General features: G+C 41.9%; 1 long non-coding RNA gene across 1 annotated transcript; it reads left to right on the top strand.

Annotated features, from left to right (window-relative positions):
* Positions 1 to 684: 684 nt before the first annotated feature.
* Positions 685 to 19,763, top strand: LOC140685489 (uncharacterized). The gene is made up of 4 exons (XR_012058733.1): positions 685 to 746; positions 5,620 to 5,749; positions 11,521 to 11,585; positions 19,157 to 19,763. It is a non-coding gene; the product is annotated as an uncharacterized lncRNA (long non-coding RNA).
* The last annotated feature ends 1,678 nt before the right edge of the window (positions 19,764 to 21,441 follow it).

Here is a 21,441-nt window from a genome sequence, read left to right as displayed (position 1 = left end):
ATTCTGTCTTTAGAGATACAGTAAAACCGGGCACTTGATGATTATAATGTGGTAAGTCTGGGAATCAGACTTCCCCCCTTCCCCAGAATTTGATTTTTTATTGTTTGCTTGATTGCTGAAGGCTGTGGTAGTTCATTCGTTTTGAGACTTTTCCAAACCATTTTTTCAAAGTGTATTCCTTAACATGGATGCTCACCAAAGTCTCCTTTAAGCTTGTGTTCTGCTAATATTTTGATAGACATTTCCTTGAATGCCAGGAGCTGAAACGGATAAACAAAAATCACAGAGAAAAAGAAAGAGGGGCAGTGCGGTTACCACTCCCAGTCTTGTAGACTGACTCTGTGCTGGGGCGGGGGGAACTCCTGCCACTTAGTTTACTTTGACACTAGGAATCAGCTTGAGGTGAAAGCTTAAGGTCTTCTTAGTTTTTTCCTGAACACGTCTTACCTGGTTATGCACGTGGCTTTCTAAATTCCACTACACAAATGGCTGCTCTTGAATCTCTTCGTTTCCCAAAGAGCCTCACCTCGCTTTCTCCTCCGCACCTTGGATACTCAGTGGCATGTCTCCAGTGGGCGTTCACTGCCGCGGGTTTCTGGGGGTGTGTTCAGGGTGTGACCCCCTTGCAGCTGTTACAAGCAGCGCTCCAACTTTCCTGCATGTGTTCTGAGTCACGAGAGAGACAGCCAGTCGGATCTTCAGGGGTCCCCAGCCAAGCTAGAACAGATGCGCACGATAATTTGCAAGTAAGTTCTGCTCTCTCCCTCTGGCTTAGAGAGAGAAGCTGGGAACTGAGTCGCCACACTCAGGGCCAAGTCTGTTTCCATTCTGGCAAGTGTGGGTTTGTGGTTTTTGTTTCTTTCTTTGTTGATGACGTTACGGAGGAATGCGGAGTTTGGAGCGTCCTGGCTCACCATTTTGCTCGTGTCTCATCATTATTGTCTTCTGTGAATTTATCACATACCAAAACCTGCACTGAGCTGGTTAGTTTCTCTTTGCCTTCCAGACCCACTCTCCACCCTTCTCTGTTCCAGTCTGTGCCCTGCAGGCTGATCGGTACAGGCTACATCAGTGGGTTCTCAGCCCCAGGGGAAGGAGAGGAAGGTTGTGCACGTGATGCTTTTCCTGCGGTGTACACAGGTCGGCTGCATCTTTCCATCAAATGTCACGGCCCTGTTCCACTGACCCTCTCCCTATAGCTACCTACCCTGAGATCTGGAACTGGCACATTTTCCTTCTGACCTGGTGGTAACAGAGATCTTACCCATTGCCATCACCTGCTGTTTTAGCCCCAATGTCCTTCAACATCTTTCGTTATGTGTCTCTAAATCTTTCCACATCTTTGTAGATCACTCTTTCATTGACACTCCTCACTTACTGAGTCTGAGTGTGCCATCTGTTTCCTGCTGGAACTCTAACACGCTGCACGAGTGGCTGCCGTTTCTCTTTCTGAGAAATGCTTCTCATTCTGGTGAAATGTGCTCAGATACCGGCCGATTCTGGAGGCTACTTTGGGTTAAAAGATAGGAATTCACTTTCCTGAACAGATTTGTAATATTTATCAGGATGATACTCAGCTTGGGGGTTCAGAAGATGCCTCTTATTAAACACACAGCCCTGGTCCTGTATCTGAAATGTGAACACACGCGTGGCGCAATTCCTTCAAGACAAGTGAGTGAAAGGGGACGGGCAGAGCGGAGCAGAGTAGCTATCCCCACCACCGCCCCCACCCCAATACCCGTCCTGCGGTGTAACCTGCCTTCCCCGAGACTGAGAAGATGAGGGCCCAGGGAGATGGCTGGCGTCTGCTGTGTCCAGAAATGAGCGACCTAGGGGGTGAGATCAAATATATTAATTGCTCCTTCTCTAAATGGCACCCCTTCACTGTTCGCATGCAGTCTTCTTAAAGCAGAGACTTGATGAGACCCATTTCCTTTGACAGACACCTCGGTGGCTGCCCTTAATCACAAGACAAAGAATGACAAAGACTCAGCATGTGGGCGGTCACTCCCATTGCCACCTCCCCTGGCATGACTTACCCCAAAGCTGCTTTCAAGCCATAAAACTGTTTCCATCACAGCCTTCCAGGTACCCAGTACTCATACTGTTTTTCATCCAAGGTGAGCATATTTTCCAACCTTGTCCTATAAGACAAAATAGGTTCCAAATTCTAAAGCATAGCATTACACCGTCTGGCCCCAGTCTTCCATCTAGCATCGTGGCATTTTTCCTCTTCCTCCTTTTGTGCCATGCATGTAGTCTATTGCACTGTTCATAGCACATGCTGGATGTCTGAAACATTTGTTAGACTAATATTGATACAATCTTACGAAATAAAGTTCTCTTTAAACACACCTAACATTTAAATCTGAGCCAAGTATGTTTAAAACATCGCAGCAGCACCAGAAATAGATATGAATTGGCTCGGAGCATTTGCCTATACATTTATTTGTATATATTTGAGGAATAGAAAAGGTCTTTTCGATGAACATTGGGAGATAGATTCCTGATAGAGCACAAGCTACACGTTCAAGCCCAGCATGGCTTGAATTGCCCTTTCACACTGATGGCCCTGATGACATGGGGCCTCTCACAGCAGAGCGGCCAGCGCCTTCACACATGCGGTCAAATTTCTTCTCAGTTGTCGGGCAGCTCTCCAGACTGTAGCTGACCGTTCCAAGCCCCGCGCCCCCACGCAAACACCAAACTCCCGCCGATCCCCCACATTCTCAGTTTTACTCTCCCTGGAAAAGCCAATCACATCATTTATCTGCTCCCTCTTTTCAGGCAGCCTTTCCAGGTAAGCCTATTAACACCAATTTGCCGAATTTACATTAGAATTTCAACTTCAGTTTCTTAAACAGGAGAGTGAAACAAAACAGCACCTTTAAAAGCAGAGTTGAAAAACGTTAAATGCATTTAGAGAAGAGAAATCAATTCTGAATATAGTCAACCATAGACGACTCATCCGTGCAACGGCGAGTAGAGAGCGTGGCAAGTTCATACAGGGGTGAATTTCATTCCCTGATACCCATGGAGAGGCTGGTCTGCGTCAGGCCTGGGCTGAAAGCTAGGGAGGGATGGAGGCAAAGGGACGCCACTGCATCCCAGAGCACGCAGGCTTGTGGGAACAGAAGATGGGCGCTAACTGTTCTAACCCAGTTATTAATCTTAAACCTCACTCTTTAGATGGTATCTTCATCTAAAACCTTTTATTGAGCATTTACTGTGTGATGGGAAGTCATTATTTCACCTGGATTACATCACTGAAATCTCATGGCAATTCTGTAAAGTGGGTGTTACTCTTTTCACTTCAGAGATGAGGCAATCGAAGCTCAGAAAGCATGAGTAACGTACGGTTCAGTTAGCTAATAAACCCCAGCTCACGAGCAGCAGAAATTAATCACTGGAGTTATATTTGTAGACAGACAAGCCTTGAAAACATTAAAACATAGTAACATCGCCAAGGATACAAATAATCCTAAAACCGAATTGTCTATTCCTGGATAATAATAATTCAAAATATTCCAAAAATGTGCTGGTTGGTAGTTGATACCCCAAGAGTTGCTTTTTGTTCAGAGTAGTTTCTTTACCAAAATCTTTTTAAAACAAATAAACCCATTGGAAAATATTTTCAAAATCTTTTTTTTTTTAAGCAGCAAAAATAAATTTAGACGCAGCAAAAATGATTGTCGATCTTGATCTCAGCACAGGATTTATCTTCATAAATAAGCCAGGATGGTATGTGGATGTGTGGCCAAAAGTGATAAGATTATAGACTATCAACTAGAAACACAGTCACAATAGTGGAGTCTGGGAGTGCAGATTTCTTAGATTTGGCATATTTGAAATAGCTTTATTGTTATTATCAGTCTTTCAGCATATTTTGAAAGCGGGAACAGTGGGCTAGGACAGCACAATACTATCACTGTGGGGGGCTGGTTTCTCTGTAACTTCCAACATAGGAACAAAGTATATATTCCAATTACTTCCATTAAGAAATGGCAATTGCAAAATTTGGGGAATACGCCTCTCTTTCTTTTTCTTTTTTAAAAATTTTTTAAATTGAAGTATAGTCAGTTTACAGTGTGTTAATTTCTGGTGCACAGCACAGTGATTCAGTTATACATATACATATATATATTCCTTCTCATATTCTTTTCCATTATAGGCTATTACAAAGTATTGAATATAGTTTCCTGCGCTACACAGTAGGACCCTGTTGTTTATCTGTTTTATATATAATATTTAGTATCTGCAAATGCCGAACTCCAAGTTTATCCCTCCACCCTCCATATCACTGCACCCCTCCTCTCTTTCAGTGAAACTTTTCTAGAAGCCGTAGGATGGGTGTTGTTGAGATCCTGAGAACCGTCTTCACATACTGAAGGTGAAGGACTGTGGTTAGCCACAGAGTGATCCCGGCCTTGAGTTTTGTCTGCAATCTGGTTTGCACAGAGGCCAGAAATATGAAGGTAGAGTCAAGAAAAACTGCTGAACAAAACCTAAACTTCCTTTCAAGAGCTCCCTGCACAAATGCAAAAAAAAAAAAAAAAAGCGTCAACCCCAATTGGAAGAGGGCTTAAGAATTCCATAATCCAAATTTCCTCTATCAGGGAAACAGCAACTAGTGTGGACGCATGTGGACCAGGAGGCCCTGCAGCATCCATGGGAAGAAATGGGAAACCAAGAGACTTGAGTTGCACTAACAAAGTCAATCAGCAGAAACTGGAGTTTTCAGTCCAGGGTCCCAGACCCACCAGAAAGAGCGAACCTCTGTGAGCACATGCCTGTGCTGTGGGCCTTGGAGGCCAGGGCAGAGCTGAGGGAGGGGACAGGGTCCCACTAGTTTATTAGGTAGCGTCATTTAGTGGGTAAGCAAGCCTGCCCCAGAGGTAGGCAAGGCGTGTTCAAGTAGTAAGAACGCGTTTAAACCTGGGGGGAGAAGCAATTGTCATTTAAATCTTGGAATAGGCTTTATTTAATAGGATTTACTCATTTGTGTATGTATACACGTGGCCCAAAGTGCAAAGACACAGGATATCAACTAGAAACACAAATTCAGTGATTGGACTTCCACCAGCTGTGTGCCCTGGAGCACTTGGCTTTACTTTTCTCAGCCTCAGTTTTCTCATCTGTAAAATGGAGACGTGAGAGGACTTAATTCATAGGCTTTTGGTAAGCAGTGAGATAAGACTGACACTGCCTGGCCCTTAGTAAGTATCTCATCTCGTTCAATGTTACTGTTACTGTCATTGATCTACGTTGTACATTTAGACCATAAATCTTGCCCTTAATTTGCTGTGATTTGCCAAGTCTTTGAAAAATTCCTGTCTGTCTGTTTACCCCTCCATTCCCTCCCCAGCTATTTTCTGACACTGAAGAATTTACCTGGGACGTAAATGAAGTCTCATTTCCTGAAACTGAAATAACTGTGTCTCCTAATGGGTTCCTCCTCACACATTTTCAGAAGATCTTTTTCCGAAATCCCACCAGACGTTCTCCAAGGATGACCTAAACCCAGGTGGTCAGTTGGTCCCACAGGTTCCAACCAGAGAAAACAAAAAAGTGAAACCTTCTAGGAGGCAGAGAATCTCCTTTTGTGATCCTCTTCCACAGGCCCTAGAACCCAGCTCTCGTGGCAAGTGTCAGCGTGGGTGGCCGGCCAGCAGACATGGAAGGACGGTGGGTGTAAGAGGCTGGCTCCAGTCCAGCGTGATCTCTTCCTGATGTTCCAGAGACAGGCCAGGTAGGCAAGCAGGAAACAGAAGATGACTAGACTCCAGGAGGATTTTCATTCCATTTGGATCACCTTGAAGGGATACCCTAATCTATACCCGTGTTTCCCAAACAGAGCTTATGGGAGATCCTACGGAGCACAGAGATGGGTGCTGTGGGGTGTGGCAGGATGTTTGGCTCGCCTTCCTCCCGGGAGCCAGGTCAGCATTAGCACCATTCTCCCCGCCCCCCAGCCCTGCTCATACCCAATCTGACCTTTCACCACTTTTCCTCCTGCCATGCCCTCCTGTCATGTTATCTCCACTGCATCTCTGTGTTAGAGGAGGGTGCTTACCTTGGCTGTACCAGGTCCCACCTTCAATCAGGATGTTCACCAGGTGTTTCAAAATCATCTTAGAGGAATGCAGGCTGTGCTCCAGGACGACCCTCCCTCCCTCCTTCTCTTCCTCTCTGCTTTCCTGCCAATATGTGTATTGACTGCCTGCTATATGCCTGGCACTAAGACTTTGTTAATTATCTGGGTTTAGGCTAAGCTCTTAAATTTAAAGATGACAGTAAATAGTGTTGAAAGCACCTTGAAAGGGAAGAAAATTTGTGGGAGTGTTGAATAAACGCACTGGAGTTAATTAGAAAAATTGTGAAATGATTTGGACTCAGATAAGTTTAGACTTAACGGTAGCACCGGGGCAAACAGCAAACCACTGAGAGTAGGTGGAGTGAGAGCAAGCTAGCAGAGAGTGCAGCAAAGCACATCAAACGTGTTTGCTGATACGCCTCCCCCATTCGTTCTGAGCTGTGCCAAGGACTGTGGGCGCTGAGAGAAGAGTGGAAAAGATGCTTCGGGGGTCTTAAGGCAGGTGCCACGTTGGAACTGTGAGCACTGCAGCCCATGTGGGCTCCCGGGATTCCCAGCCCCTCCTGAGGTTTAGCGGTCTCCCAGGAAGGGGTCGGTTTCCTGCAGTGAGTCAGCCAGCATTGAGGAGGACTTTCCTGACCTCAGCTCCCAAGCGGCTCTCTGAGACTTCACTACTGAAAAGGGCACTGGAGTGTAACACCACCAGAGCCCACACGTTATTTATTTTGGGGGTATTAAGGGACATTTTGACCGAAAGCGGCCCAGCACCCATGGAAACCCTGAGTAGTGGCTTGGCATCTTAGGGTTCTGTCTGCTGTGCCTCGTGGAAGGCTCTGGAAGGGTCAGCTTCTGTCTGGAAATCAAAAGAGACAGATATTAATGTGAAAGTGTAACCCTACTTGCTCTCTTTCTTCTAATAAATGCCCCAAACTCACAGCAAAAGCACGTAACCCGCTTGGATATCCAGATATATTGCTTAAAGTCAGAGCTACAGCGCTTTGACAAGTATTTTGAAGTTCTCAATACTTTGCTTTTTCTAGTCCCACTTTTTTTTTCCAGTGGAGCCTAATATCTTCCAGCCCCAGGCTTGTGAGCCCATGTTCATCTCTGTGACTGACCCCATAATATTTACTTCTAACATTCATAAAAATACCCTGCATGCCAAAAGCTGCTGGCTGCAGGAAAGCGATAAAATATAAAAATATTTAATCAGCCAGTGGGAATTCCCTTACATGGGAAATCAAAGGCTCCCTCAGAGGCCCGCAGTGACCTTGGAAGACCGGCAGATTCAAGCCACATTGAAGGATGTCAGCAGGACGGGACGCCCGCGGAGAACCCACTCGGGTCAGGGCCCCTTCACGCCCTCCGGGAAGCGGCCTGAGGGAGGTCTCGGCTGCACTGTCCCGGGGCTCCAGGCAGGTGTGTCAAGGCACCACGTGGCTTTACCATGGGGTTTCTGTAGCTTGTCGTGTCTCCCCCAGGGCCATCCCGCCATGGGACACCTACTCCTTTCCTCTCCCTTGCTACGTGCAGGATTTAGATTGTTTCTCCTAAAAGCGGCACCTTGGACATTTTCTCTGGCTTTTTCTGTTGCTTTTTCAGTTTCTATTTTTCCCAGCTTTCTTGAGCTATTATTGACGTATAACATTGTGTAAGGTTAAGGTGTACAGTGTGATGGTTTGATACACGTAGATGCTGCGGAATACTTACCACCAGAAGGTTAGTTAACACATCCTCGGTGTTTTAGGGAAGAAGTTCTGCTGCGGTGGTGCAGGAAGTGATGTAGGGGGAGAAACACCCCAGGGGAAGGAGGTCTGGATTCCAGCCTTCACTCTGCTGCTCCTCACTTGCCCAAGCCACTGTGCAGCCCTGGAAGTTGGATGTATCTGTGGTCATTGGCCCTAGTGGTTCCAGGAAGCACCCCGAGCTGAGAGAGGGGGTGACGTGGAGTAGCTGGGTGTCTGGCCCCTCCCTATCCCTATATCAATCAGTTCTGTCTTATTAATATTACATTTTGGATTATACATAATCTTTAATTCACAAAAAGTTATCTTACTGTTAAAAAGAAAAATTTAAAAACCACTGGACCAAAAAGAGACTCCAGTTCCATGTTAGCATTATTTGGGGCTCAGTGGTATCCCAGACTCCAATTTCCCTTCCCACGGCATTCCCCACTAAAAGCCAGTCAGAACTCATTTGAAGCTGTCAGGGCCTAAGCACCAGGCCAGGGTCCATCTGAGAGGTGAGGCTATGGGGCACGGCTTAGGGGTGCCATCCTGCTTTTGCACAGGATGGCACAAGTCCACAAGCTACAAGCTGAGCCAGTTGGCGGGGTGCCTTTCTCTCCTTTGGGGTTACTTTCTACAGGAGTGGTACCAAGGCTGAGTAAAGTCCTGATGGTCTGCCATTTTTTTTTTTCAAATGGAATCAGTTCCCCTCCCAGGACTCAGAAAATCCTGGAGGGTTGTCCTGGGACACATGTGAATGACAGGCAGTAGGACAACAGAACCACTTAGCCTCTTGCTCTGATGCTTTGCTGTGAGGCTTGACCTGAGAGGCTCCTTTCCAGAGGCTGCTCAGGACTTGATGCAAATGCATTCCTGAGAAGTCTACCAAAGGAGCGGATCCAAACCACAGCAGGCGTTGCCACCAGCACAGCTACACTTCTCATACCTTCCTTTTTTTTTGCTCCAAAAGTCTCATGTTAAGCTACGCAGAATGATTTCAGATTATTCCATTAACACATCATTTTGTCATTTAATTCCCATCTATCATGCTAGCTGTCCCACCTAAGTTTTGTCCTTGATTCAGTGTCTGCCAACAAGATAATACCGACTCAAAATTCTATTACCAAGTCACACGAAAGGTGACAAAAGCAGGTTTTGCTGGCAATGTGTAAAGAACATTGCAATCCAATTGCTTAATATTACCTAGAATCCTAGCAACAAAAGCTAGTTCTCATTAACATGTTATTGTTTGTTCTTCTGCAGTTTCTCCACGTGTACAGAACATTTTTTACAGTGATAAGATCATATAATGCACAGTTTCAAAATCTGCTATTTTGCCTTTAAACAACATAGCCTGAACATTTGCCCATGTTAATATTCTACAATATAATTTTTAATGGCTATATAAGGTATATAATTTACTTACCTCATTTCTCAATTCTCGTAAAGTTGGAAAGCTGTTCAGATTGTAACTGCTCAGATGTTACAATGTTTTTAACATAAAAATCCTGAGATGAATATGCTTATATCTTCATCCTCATTCTTGTAGTTGGAATTCCATTGACAAAAGGAGTATTTTTAATAAATATTAAATATTTTTAATAAAGTTGCCAAATTGTCCTCTAGAAAGATGAATCTATACTTCTGCTACCATTTTTGGCTCAGTTCCCTACACCCTCTCCAGCACTGGGTATTAGCATTTTTAATCTTTACCAATTAATAGAGGAGACTCTGTACCTTATTCTTGCCTTCATTTGAAATTCTTTGTGTTGTAGTAAGAGTAAACGTTGTGTCAGACTGTACTAACCATCTGTATTCCTTCTTTGGGTAGTGCTCATTCATGTCTTTGCTGCTTTCCTTTTGGTGCACTTACTTATTTATCATTGATTTTTAAGAACTCATTATATATGAAGGGTCTTAACCTTTCATCTGACATATATGCAACAAATATTTTTTCCAGTGCTCTAAGCCTAAAAATGTTGTTTAGGCTATTCACACTAAAAATGATAAAAACTATTGATTGTTTTAACATTGTATTTGCTTTTCATATGCTCAAACAGTGCTTCTGCATTCCAAAGATTATATACTGATTTTTTAAATCTAATATTTGTCTTGTTTCCATCTCACTTTGAAATTATTAATTAACCTGGAATTTGTATTGGAATAAGGTGTGAGATAGACTTCTGTCTTCTCAACCAGATACTCTGTGTCCTGGCAAACCTTTTCAGCTCTTCCTTCACAGCTCCTGCTGCATCTAGCTCTCTCCAGTTGCATAAACAGATAATTTTAGCACAGACATTGGTCTTCTCTCTAAACCCAGGCTCCACTTAAAGCTAGTCAAACTGTTCAGAAAGTCAGGGCAATTAGAAATGTTAAGTCTGCTTATGATCTTGTAATTAAGAAGTAAATACATTTTCATTTAGTTCATCAATTGTGATACACTAGTTCACAGTGTTGAAACGGACTTACGATTTACTAAATCCAAAAGGTCACTGTTGGTTGCTAGGAAGCAGGATTTCTTTACCCTGGGTTTTCTTCTCAGGTCTCTGTATTACCTCGTACTAAGCTCTGCAGAAGCTCCATCATCCAGGCACCTCCCTGCTGCCCGTGAGCCTTCCTTCAAAGTAAACCCACGTGGCTACAACAAATTCACTCCTCTCCAACCATCACAGTTCCATCCTTCAAACTGCTGTGAAAGTCTTGTTTTTCTCCATCAGGCTTTAACGGATTGCTTATGTGAGAACTCCAGGACTTTCCTGCCTCCCTGTCTTCATGCACTTCTGTGATGTTTCCTGTTTCCATCCGCACCCAATTTTAGTCACATCTAACACGCATGGAGACTGAAGGTTTTTAAAAAACACACTATTTTTTTTAGAAGACTTTTAGATTAACTAAAAAAATTAAGACGATAGCCCAGAAAATTCCCATACATGATTTGTTTTTTTAAGTGAGAATTTCTATAACTCTTCTACATCAGCCTGTCTTTTAACTTAAGTAGACATCAGGATGATTTCACCGTGTAGACATTTAAGGGTGATTGACTTTTAAAATATTAGCTTCTGGAAAACTATGAAATTCCCTTTTAATAGTGCCATGTTTTCATTGATGCTAAATGCTCTTGACGGTTTTTGATGCTGCTGATGATGATAATGAGGATGAAGACGGTGAAAACTACATATTTCTGCTCTTGCAAATACTCTTTTGAGGTAATGATGCAGAAGTTTTACTTACTGATTATGTAAATAAGTCTTTCCACAGTTCTGTTCCTCCTTTAATATGAAGACATTCCCTTGGTGCTACTTTGCTTCTTTTTCTGTTCACCTAGTTTTAGATACTGTGTTTCAAAAAGACCCTGATGCTGACACCACATGTGGATTATCAATTTCCATAGCGGCATAATATTTTTCTAAGCAATCCTCTCTTCTTAACATACATTGGCATTTTATTTGAAGAGCAAACAATTCATGAATGCCCTTTGCACAGATACATTTATTTATATGTTTGCTGCGATGCCTAAATCTGTCCTCAAGTTTGAAAGCAATTCAGAAACAATTGCCATGTTTTGGTAGCCTAAATTGGGTATCCCAGGAGGCATAATTTGAAATTTTTGGATGTATGTTATATTTAATTTTGCAGCAGAATGCTTAATTTTCCTTATTATGTTAGGCGTTTTCTCAGAATTTTAATTTTCTCCTCTAGGTTACATTTTAAACAAAAGCGGACAGGAGCTGTCTTACCACTTTGCTAGTCTCCTAGCTTGCTAGGTAAGTTACCAAATGAGTGTTTTTTCAAAAGTGGCCAAAAAATAGCAGAGTGTGAAAAAGAAGTAACTCTCTTTTCCTTGAATGTGTTTTTATTTGTTATTGTTGTTGAAAAAGTGTGATTAAAACAAACAACAAAAAGCTCTATTGGGACCGTGAATGCCCACGTCGCCGAGGCACTTGAGAATAGAATTTCCTTCCAGAACAAGATGTGACCTAAAGGATCAAAGATCAGCAAAGAACCTGTGAAAATAAAGGAGTAGATAACCTGGGCTGCGTGGCTGAGACCAAGAAATCCCCCATCAACCTCGTTCTGCAAAGACATGAGAACTGGAGGGACACTTCTGATAGAAAATAGCAATCCCCAGACGGAGTCACTTATTTGGAAATATGAATCTAAAATGATTCATTCACTGCTGGGCATTGAGTGAACTGATGTAACGTGGCCAGGTTCCAGAGAACGTTAGCACTTGTCTTCAAAGCCATACGGCTAGACACTGACTTAGTATTATAAACAAGGGACTCCAGCATCACTTGCTAGATGTAAGTTCCATGAAATCAGTGTCACATGAACTCAAGTATCAAGTACATGTCTGCCCATTCAGAGCCATCTCCTCATTCATTCAAGCAACCAACATTCATTGAGCACTTACTCTATGCCAGGAACTGTCCGGGGCACTGGAGTACAGCAATGAACAAACAGTGAAAGTTGGTTAGATAATTAATGAACCTCATTCAAACAGAAAATATTTACTGCAGGACAATCAAACAGGATGGAGTGAAAGACCAAGGACAAGAGCATTAAGTGTCACAGAACATCAGGACAGGTAGAGGACACATTTGTGCTGGGCATCCAGAGACAATTCTCTGAGCAAGGTGGGATGTATATTCTTACCCTTAGAGGTCAGGAACTGTGTGTCTATGTATCTGAATATGTATATTTTGATAGGCTGAATAATGCCCCGCCCCCAAAGATACCCACATTCTAACCCCTACAACCTGTGAATGTAACCTAATATGGCAAAACAAAACAAAACAAAACAAAAAATAACTTCCTAGATGTGATTAAATGAAGGGTTTTGAGTTGGGGAGATTAACCTGGATTATCTGGGTGGAACCTGTGCAACCACAAGTCTCCTGCAGGAAAGAAGTAGAAGAATATTAGACCACAGAAGAGGAGAAGGCAACGTGACCACAGAGGGAGCGACTGGAGTGATGTGGCTACAGACAGGGAACGATGGCCATCAGAGGCTGGGAGAGGCAAGGAACGGACTCTCCCCTCGAGCTTCTGGAGGGATCATAGCCCTGCTGACAGCTTGATTCCAACCTAGTGAAACTGAATGGGGACTCCTGGCCTCTAAAACGATGAGAAGATAGATACTATTTTAAGCCACCCAAGTTTGCGGTAATTACTTAAAACAGACACAAGAAGTTAATACATGCCTGTCACCACCAGCACATGTGTGTGCATCTAACATATCCATTTGTCCACTAGGTATCTCTATGTAAATGTCTAATGTCCAGAACAGAGTCTTGATTAGCATCCTAAACCAGTCTCTCTCCTGATCTTTCTCATCTTTGGAAGCGGCACAACCATCTACCACTTGCTGAGGTCGAAACTGGGAATCATCCTGGATTTCACTGTCTCCTTCATCTCAGTCTCACTCACAGTTCCAAACAATCATCAGTATCTCCAGGTTCTACCCCCCAGTTATATCCTGAGTCTGGCCCCTTCTCTACCTTCATTACCATCACCCCAGTCTAAGCCATCATCCTCTCTTGCCTGAAGTACTAAAGTGGCCTCCAAACAGATCTCCCATGTCCTGTCTTGTTCCCTGGAATCTGTTTTCCAGGGCAGTCAGAGGAAACTTTATAAAATAGACAGTCTCTACTGTCTCTGTTCTCTGTCTCTCTGTCTCTGCCTACCTGTCTCTCTCGCCTTGTCTTTTCTCCCCGAACATTAAATATTGGAGTCCTTGGTGCCTGGTCCTAGGCTGTAAGAAATGGTGTTAAGTACCATTATAAACATTAAATAATATCAAGACCTTTAAGTACCATTTGTATATTATAACAGCTCCTTCCCAGATCCCTCCTTTGAGTTCCGCTCCTCTAGTGCCTCCTGACCCCCTCCAACCTGACGTTCCCATTTACACTGGCGCTCTTCATTTCCAGGCTCCGGGAAACTGCTTCTCTCTGGTTTTCCCTGTGTCAGTAAAGGGCAGCATTATTCACGCAGCAGCCTAAGCCGGAAACCTAAGGAGTCATGCTTGATTCCTCCCTTTACTAACTCCCAAATCCAATTCAACAGCAAATGTTTTATTCTCCAAAGTGTAGCCCAAATATTTCTATTCCTCTCTTTCCCCTGCTGCCACCATCCCACACCTAGACTAGCCTAACTGGCCCATCCCCCGAGCCCTGGCTTCAGCTTATGGGCCACTCAATTCAATTCAAAAGGCTTAAACAATCAGGACATTTTGTGACTTCACATAACAAGAGAACTCATAAATTGAGCAGTCCCGAGGTTTCCAATTAGTAGGTCAAATATGCTATCAAAGACTGAATTTCTTTCTTTCTGTCTTGTCTCCGTGGGACTCAAGGAATAAAGGGAACCCATGTGAACCTGAATTCATGCTGCTTGCTGTGTCTTAATGGAGTCCTCTGTCTGTGACCGACAGTCTCACGTCTTCTGGTAACATGCGTGAAAGTGTGGCAGGCCAGCTTGTTACTTTGCAAGAAGAATAAAAATCTCAGCCCCTTCCACCAGTGACATGAGAACTAGAATCCCTGTTCTGTGTACTTGTAGCTGTAACCTCTTTATTCCCTGTGGACTCCTTTTGCTCTGATGCTGGCAACTTTCTTCTATGACCTTTTCTCTGCAGCCGTGCTGTGTCCACACTCCTGGACAAGACTTTCTCCCATGACCCGAATCTAGTCATAAACTTCCAACACCTGCTCAATATTTTCAGGCAGGTCAAGTTCCAGACCAGCCCTATCCAAGCTTCTCCACAGTATCATGTTATTAACCAAATACATTATATATAACCTAATCATTAACAACATGAACAATGAAGATTACCTGGCACCGGATGTCAGCACTGGGTTGACACACGTCCACATTTGAGCCTTTGGTGCCATAGGTGGTTTTGTTAAGAGAGGACAGGAAACCAACCTCCCTCTCTGACCTGTGTGTAGCATTCTGACTGGTCAACCATTCACAAAACATGATAGAACTCAAAGATGAACGTAAAGCAAGAGCCAGCCTCTGGGGCCACCGAGGTAGCTTGGAAAAGGCAATACAGTGATGGTAATTGAATCAAGAAGGGGGAATGTTGCCATCACCCTTTTGCCAGACATATTCCAGACACTGCACAGAGACAGTTTCCCAGTCTGCAGGGATGGATGTCGGGATTCTGTGAGCGCTCGTGGGCAGACTGCTTGGCATTAACACCAGGGCAGTGATAGCCTTCATACTCATTACGCTGATGTGTCTGACTGAAATTGCCATTCTCGTGGAGCTGGCTTCACATCTAATAGCAGTATTTATCAAAGGGATAATGATCGTATTAATTGCAATTATAAAAAGAGTGCCTCACCTTGATACCTCACTTTGTAAGTTACGAAGAACTTTTCGCATTAGCTCACGTTATCCCCACAGCAACTCTTTGAGACAGGTGCTCTCCACTCCACTCGGTCACTTTTAAACAAGATGGTTCCTGCACTTAAGGTTTATGCTTTTTAATGTATGTGCATTTTATATCAAAAATTAAAAACTGGAAGCAAATATCCAATTGTAGTTAACAATACATATGCTGAAGTATTTGGGGGGAAATATACTAGTCTCTGGAAACTTAATTTGAAATCCATCAAAAATTAAATAGATTAATGGTTGGATGGGGGTTCGTGTGCGTGAACAGGCACGTGGTGAAGGAAGCAGAGTAAAGGTGGATAGTAGCGTGTAGGTGACAGGATTGTTCCCTGTAACAGTCTTTCAGCTCTGCCTTTGGATTGAAATTTTTAATAACTGTTTTGGGGAAAAATAGAGGCTTGGAAAGATTAAATCTGCCTTTGGGTTACAGTCTGAGGCTGGGCTGAGACCCAAATCCATTTCATCTGATCCCAGTTCCCAAGTCTAATGGGGATATTTAAGAAAAATCATTATTGTTCAGTGTTTAAAGGAAGGCAGTAGAGCAGGTGGGTACTAAATTCTGGTTCGATAAGACCTCTGCACCGCCAGGGCCTGCTCTCCCACACAAGGGACGATATTTAAGTACGGAGACTGTGGTTTGCAATGTGCCTTGATTCAGCACAGGGAGCTCTGCCCACTGCGTAGCAGTCCCTGTGGGGTATCTGACATTTATTGCAATGATGCTACCTCGCTCAGCACTGTCGCTCCTCCTAAGGGAGTCCTTTCAGAGCTCTGAACACGTCTGCAAATATTCTCAATGACAAACCTCTGTCCTTTTAAAGGATCCAAATGTCACCTGAAGCTCAGTTAGATGAAGAAAACGCAACGCTTACAATATTATCTCTTGGTAAAGCTACCCCAGTAGATTCAAGGCATAAAAGGAAGTTTTTTGTTGGGTTGGTTTTGTTTGAGTAAATGAGCGAGACCTCTAAACTAACAAAACTGTTTTTCTTGTACAACACAAAAATGATCTCCGGAACCCACTCTGCACCAGCGTTTGGGGCGCTGGCACCATCTCACCCATGACAGCACTCACCAACCTTCATAGTAACAACATAGTCATTGTCGGTCTCCTCCAGTAGCCTGGGGACTTCATGAGGGCAGGGACCCTGGAAGCTGGCTCGCTCTCCCAACACAGGGCCTGTGGTTTTAACTACAAAAATAATAGAAGAATGAGTTAATGAATGAATAAGTAAATGAATGGACTGATTCTATTAACTAATTTGAAAGTCTGTGACCCTTTGACAGTTTCTGGCCCAATAGTCTATTGAAATTTAATTTCTTCGGTACCCCATTCCGCATATGGTATGCCATGCAGTGATGAAAAGGCAGCAAGACCACGTATAAAGCTAAAGGGTTCTCTGTGGATTTTCTTTTTCTGGCTTTTAGTTACCATGAGTAATTTTTGGTTTCTATCCTTGAATTTTCTAAGCGTGCAATTATATCTTTTGTAAAATGAATTCATGCTTTTCTATGTTTGCCATTTTTTTTTCCCTCTTCTTCACTAGTGGTTGCTAACAGTCCACCTCACGGGAAGATAAGCAGTGCTGGTGGGATAGGCCCTCAGGTCCTGCTGCTTTCAACTTTGTCACTAAGTACTATGGTGACTCTTAAGTATGCAGTATTTATTGCGTCCACAAATAAACATTTTATTAATATAAATTTAGAGTTTTATTAGTAAATGGATTTGAATATTACTGAATTTATTCTCAGTGATTTTTAAGCCAGTGATGCACTGGACTGTGTTACTGGCTACTGGGATGAAGTGATGCAATGGGGATCATAATATCTACCATCCATATTGTGTGAGGACTGGAGAAAACAGACACACAGAGCCCCTGGCAGTGCAGGTTACGTGGCTAAAGATCCCCTTCCCTGGGTTCTGTTCAGCTCAGGACCACTGACCACAGCTCCTTCCAGTCCCAGTCCCTGCCCCTGCTTAGGGCTTGCATGTGGGTTTCCATCCCCTGGTTTGGCATACCTCTGGGTCCTTGGGTTCCCTGTCTTCCTTCATCCCGGCGTCAGAGTGGGCTTTTTTCTGGACTCTGGCTATTGCTCTGGGTGTTCTGAGACTCAGCTCCTCCCCTGTTCACGTGCCCGCCCTTCCTTTGGTGGGTCTCTAGAGTTTTCCCCTCCAAGACCCCTAAGGACTGCTGTCACTTGACACCAGCGGCCAGTAAACAGCTTCTTGAGACCTGCCAAATGGATGCCCTTAGGTTTGACAGCAAAAGACAGAAAGTAATTGTTACATCAACAAATCAGACCAATGTGCTTTATTTAAAACATGAATAACTTCTCATAAACAGTAATAGACAATCCCCAAAGTGCACAGCCTCACTGGTGATCATTTTCCAAGAACCAACTGAGATCTGAGTTAGAGGTGTCTGAAAGCTTAATTTTATTTGCAAATCATTGGTGGTATTTTAGCAAATTTCTGCAGAGTCCTGTGTTTCATTAAAGCATACACTGAAAATGCTTTGTTAGCAAATGTAGTTTATCAATACAGTGCAGGTAAGTGTTCACTCACTCCTTCTAGTCAAGAGCTTGGAAACCCACTGTTTCCTTTAGCATCGTAGCTGCTGAGATACTTCGATAAAAGTTTGTACTATAGTGGGGAAAAAGCCTGAGGTTTCTAGTACGACCATACAAACTGTCCTCATGGGGTCTTTTCTAAATTAATGAAACTAAGATTGCGTTATTTAGACTAGCCTGGAACTGTGGATGCTATGATAAAGAGTTAACACTTCATTTTTAAAGTGTAGGCATTTAGAGAAAAATGCCAGTTGCCTAAAGGCATCAATTCTCCTTCATCCAAACTGTAATTAGGCTTTGAATAATCCTTCTCTTTGACGTATAAAATCATATCTTTTAAAGAGAAAAGAAGTCTTAGATTGAGTGCTTTCGACTTCAGTAGAAGTAAAGAAGGGTTCTAAATTAAGACTTGAAACCTTTAAAACTGACAGAGGGAAGAGCCCAAATTGTCTTTGTGTTACCAGTTTTTTTGCATGACTACTCTTAACAATATTATTATTATTAATAATAATAGAGAACAATGATTGAATGCTTAGTTTATACCAGTGACTGTTTCAGGTGCTTAACGTGTATTAATTCATTAAACATCCTCAACAAATCTGTGAAATAAGAACTGGTATTATTCTCATTTTATAAAAGAAGAAACAAAATATGGAGAATTAAATAACTTGCCCAATGTAGTGCTGTATGCTGCTGCCTTCAGTGGGTTTTAGACTATGCTGAACAATGATTCCTGCTGAGAAAAATCACACGCACTAAGATTTTTTTAAAAATTAAAAACCATTTTTGTTACTATTTCCATATTGCTAACTGACTTCCAAATGTCCATAGACCTACATGAAATAATCATTGAGTTTGCAATTTCTGTTAACATGAAAGTTTGTTCCAAATCATAAACTTGTTACTCTGAGAACTTCAGCAAAAGATACTTAACATTTCTGAACATTTCTTTCAAGAAATACGTCCACATGTATTTTTGTGTTGGAGCTGTTGCTGGCACAATGGGAAAATCAAAACAGCCCTTAGACATCATTTCAAAGTTAAACTAACTAAAATAACTTAATTGATGTGAAAATATCATCTTGCTTAAAAAGAATTTGGGCATTTAATGCATACATTTGCTTAATAGTGGCAGTTGGTAAATCTTTTTATCATCCACTCTGTTATATTATAAATGTACCAAAAAAGAATATATTGAGGGTATAAATCTTTTTAAAAAGCTGAACTATGAATTCATGTTTTTTAATATGTTTCTATGTTTTGACCTGGTTATTCAAGTCACAGTGGTCCAAGGAGCACTGATAACGTCTGTGTAACGGTGTGGAAACAACTAACTTGCCCTTTTGATTTATTTCAGGAAAACCATGAGCCAAAGATTGTAACTTGAGAGCCGTATCACTCCCAGTAGCTCAGCTGCCTGGTGGTGAGATTAAAAGTGCACAATCAGATCTTGTATTTCCAGGTACCTGTTGTCATTAAGACAAATGCCAAAAGCGTTCTTGCTACTAAAATAAGTAAAAGGAAGTGTATATATATATACATAGAGAGAGAGAGAGAGAGAAAGAGGGGGGGGGCATAGATACATACTAGTTAAGTTTCAAATGGCAATATTCATTTTTAAATCCTTGTTATGTCATTAAAGTATTAAATAATAGCAACAAATTTTGTTTTCATCCCAACATTTTGGTGACGATGTTAACTCTCAAGACATCTTGTGCAAATGCATTTATCACGACTATGAATCCAAAGAGTAATGTGCCCAAAGAGAAGCAGGCCAGGGTACTAGAGAGGAACTTAAGAATTACCTACTTTAGAAGGTGAGGTTGATAAAAAAAGAAATAATTATCAAATTTATTAATGAAGTGATGTTTTCTCTCATATTGATAAGTACAATCATTTCATTCAGCCTTTTAAATCTCTGGTCTTTGCAGCATTTCACTAAACTGAGAACTTAGTTGTGCTTGGAACTCCAAACCTACATCAATATGTCTTACATGTTTGGCCTTTTCAGTCTCTCAATATTTTGCATAATATGTCTTGGCTGCAATTAAGATGTAAAGCCTCATTTAAACTAATAAATGATTGTTCTCCCCAATTTTCAACAAGCAAGTTCTCCAATTAATAATATGTTCATTGTTCTCTATTTAACAACATTAGTCTCTTTTCCATCTTTAGAATAGAATACAATTAACTTTTATTCAGAGGTTCCAAATGTATGAACTCATTTATACTAATAATGCCTCTGTGGGAAGAAAATAATTCATTTCAACCATATTTCACCAATGATAGTACAAGAGACAGAGCTGTTGACTTCCCCAAGGTCATGCCAAGGTTCACTGGTCAAATATAGAGTCAGAACTCAGTTCTGGTCTCAGCTCCCCATTAATCTATGATTTTGACAATAATACCAAGAATGTGTCAGGACTGGATGAATCATAATTGCCAATCTTTACCCATCACATGTCCTTAACACTCATTATTGCAAAAACGTGAACCAGAACTCTGTGCACTTCAAAAATCTTTTATGGGATGTATGATTTAATTATTGAAATCTCTAACTGATTTAATTAATCAATCACCAGTCTCTTTTCAGTGCTTTTGTTCTGTACCTTCACATTTGTATCCAAAACAGATGGATAAACACTAGGTATTAAAGCCATTTTTTTTGCAGGGAAGAAAAAAAATGAATGCTTGGTACAACTTAATGAAATTCAAATCTAGAAAACATCCAGATCAGAAAGTGAATGAAACAATGTTCCCACCACCACCATCAAGTCGCTGGATAACGCTGAGGTGGGAAGAAAGCAAGAGGGAGCATGCAGAAGGCATTTATTTTAACTATACATGCAAAATGTCTTATCCTTTAAAAAAAAATTAGAGATCAGAAGCAATACAGTAAATCTTCTCAGTTTGATAGATGAGCTCTCTTGGTGTTTGTTGCATTATTTTCTGAGGTTTGAAATATTTCATGTTTTAAAATTTTAGTAAAACGATGTTTTTTAATTTGCATAATGGGAAGATAACTTCTTTTTTAAGTCAGTGACAATGTGTCAGTTTCACCAGAATGTTTCGATCATACATATACATACATATTTGTTTTCATATTCCGAAGATGACTTCGAAAGGACTCAAACTTGCAAAGCTAAACAAGACATCTGCAACCCAGTTAGAGAAAAAAATGAAAGCAAGTACTTTCTGGAAGAAGAAAATTAAAAACAGAACTTGGTTTTCCTCTTTGTGTCTCAACAATTTAACCCTCTGTTTGGAGTTCAAGAGACCAGAAATGTGTCCACGTCTAATATCTGTACTTCGGGGGCTGAGTGCTACCTTATTTCACTTACTCTGTTCTTGGGTAATTCCTAGGTCTTCAGATCTTTGGTGGGCTCACAAATAATTTGAGTTTGTTCAATATCGCTAAAAAAAATGAAGTACAAATAAGAAAAGGATATTCAGGAACAATGAGCCTAGCTTTTGACTGCAGTCAACATTTTGGTTGTGGTATTTTGGAATTTTTAAATGTACAGCTTAAAGGAGAAGGAAGGGGGAAAGATACAAAAAAAAAAGAGAAACAGGAAAGACATGAGCATTGGGGGGAGGGCAGAGAAAAGAATGGTTACAATGAAAAGAATAAAAGAGAAAACT

This window comes from Vicugna pacos, chromosome 14 (assembly GCF_048564905.1).
Source record: "Vicugna pacos chromosome 14, VicPac4, whole genome shotgun sequence".
NCBI lineage: Eukaryota > Metazoa > Chordata > Mammalia > Artiodactyla > Camelidae > Vicugna > Vicugna pacos.
The sequence above is the reverse complement of the archived record's forward strand: the minus strand, read 5'-3'. Positions and strand labels throughout refer to the sequence as shown.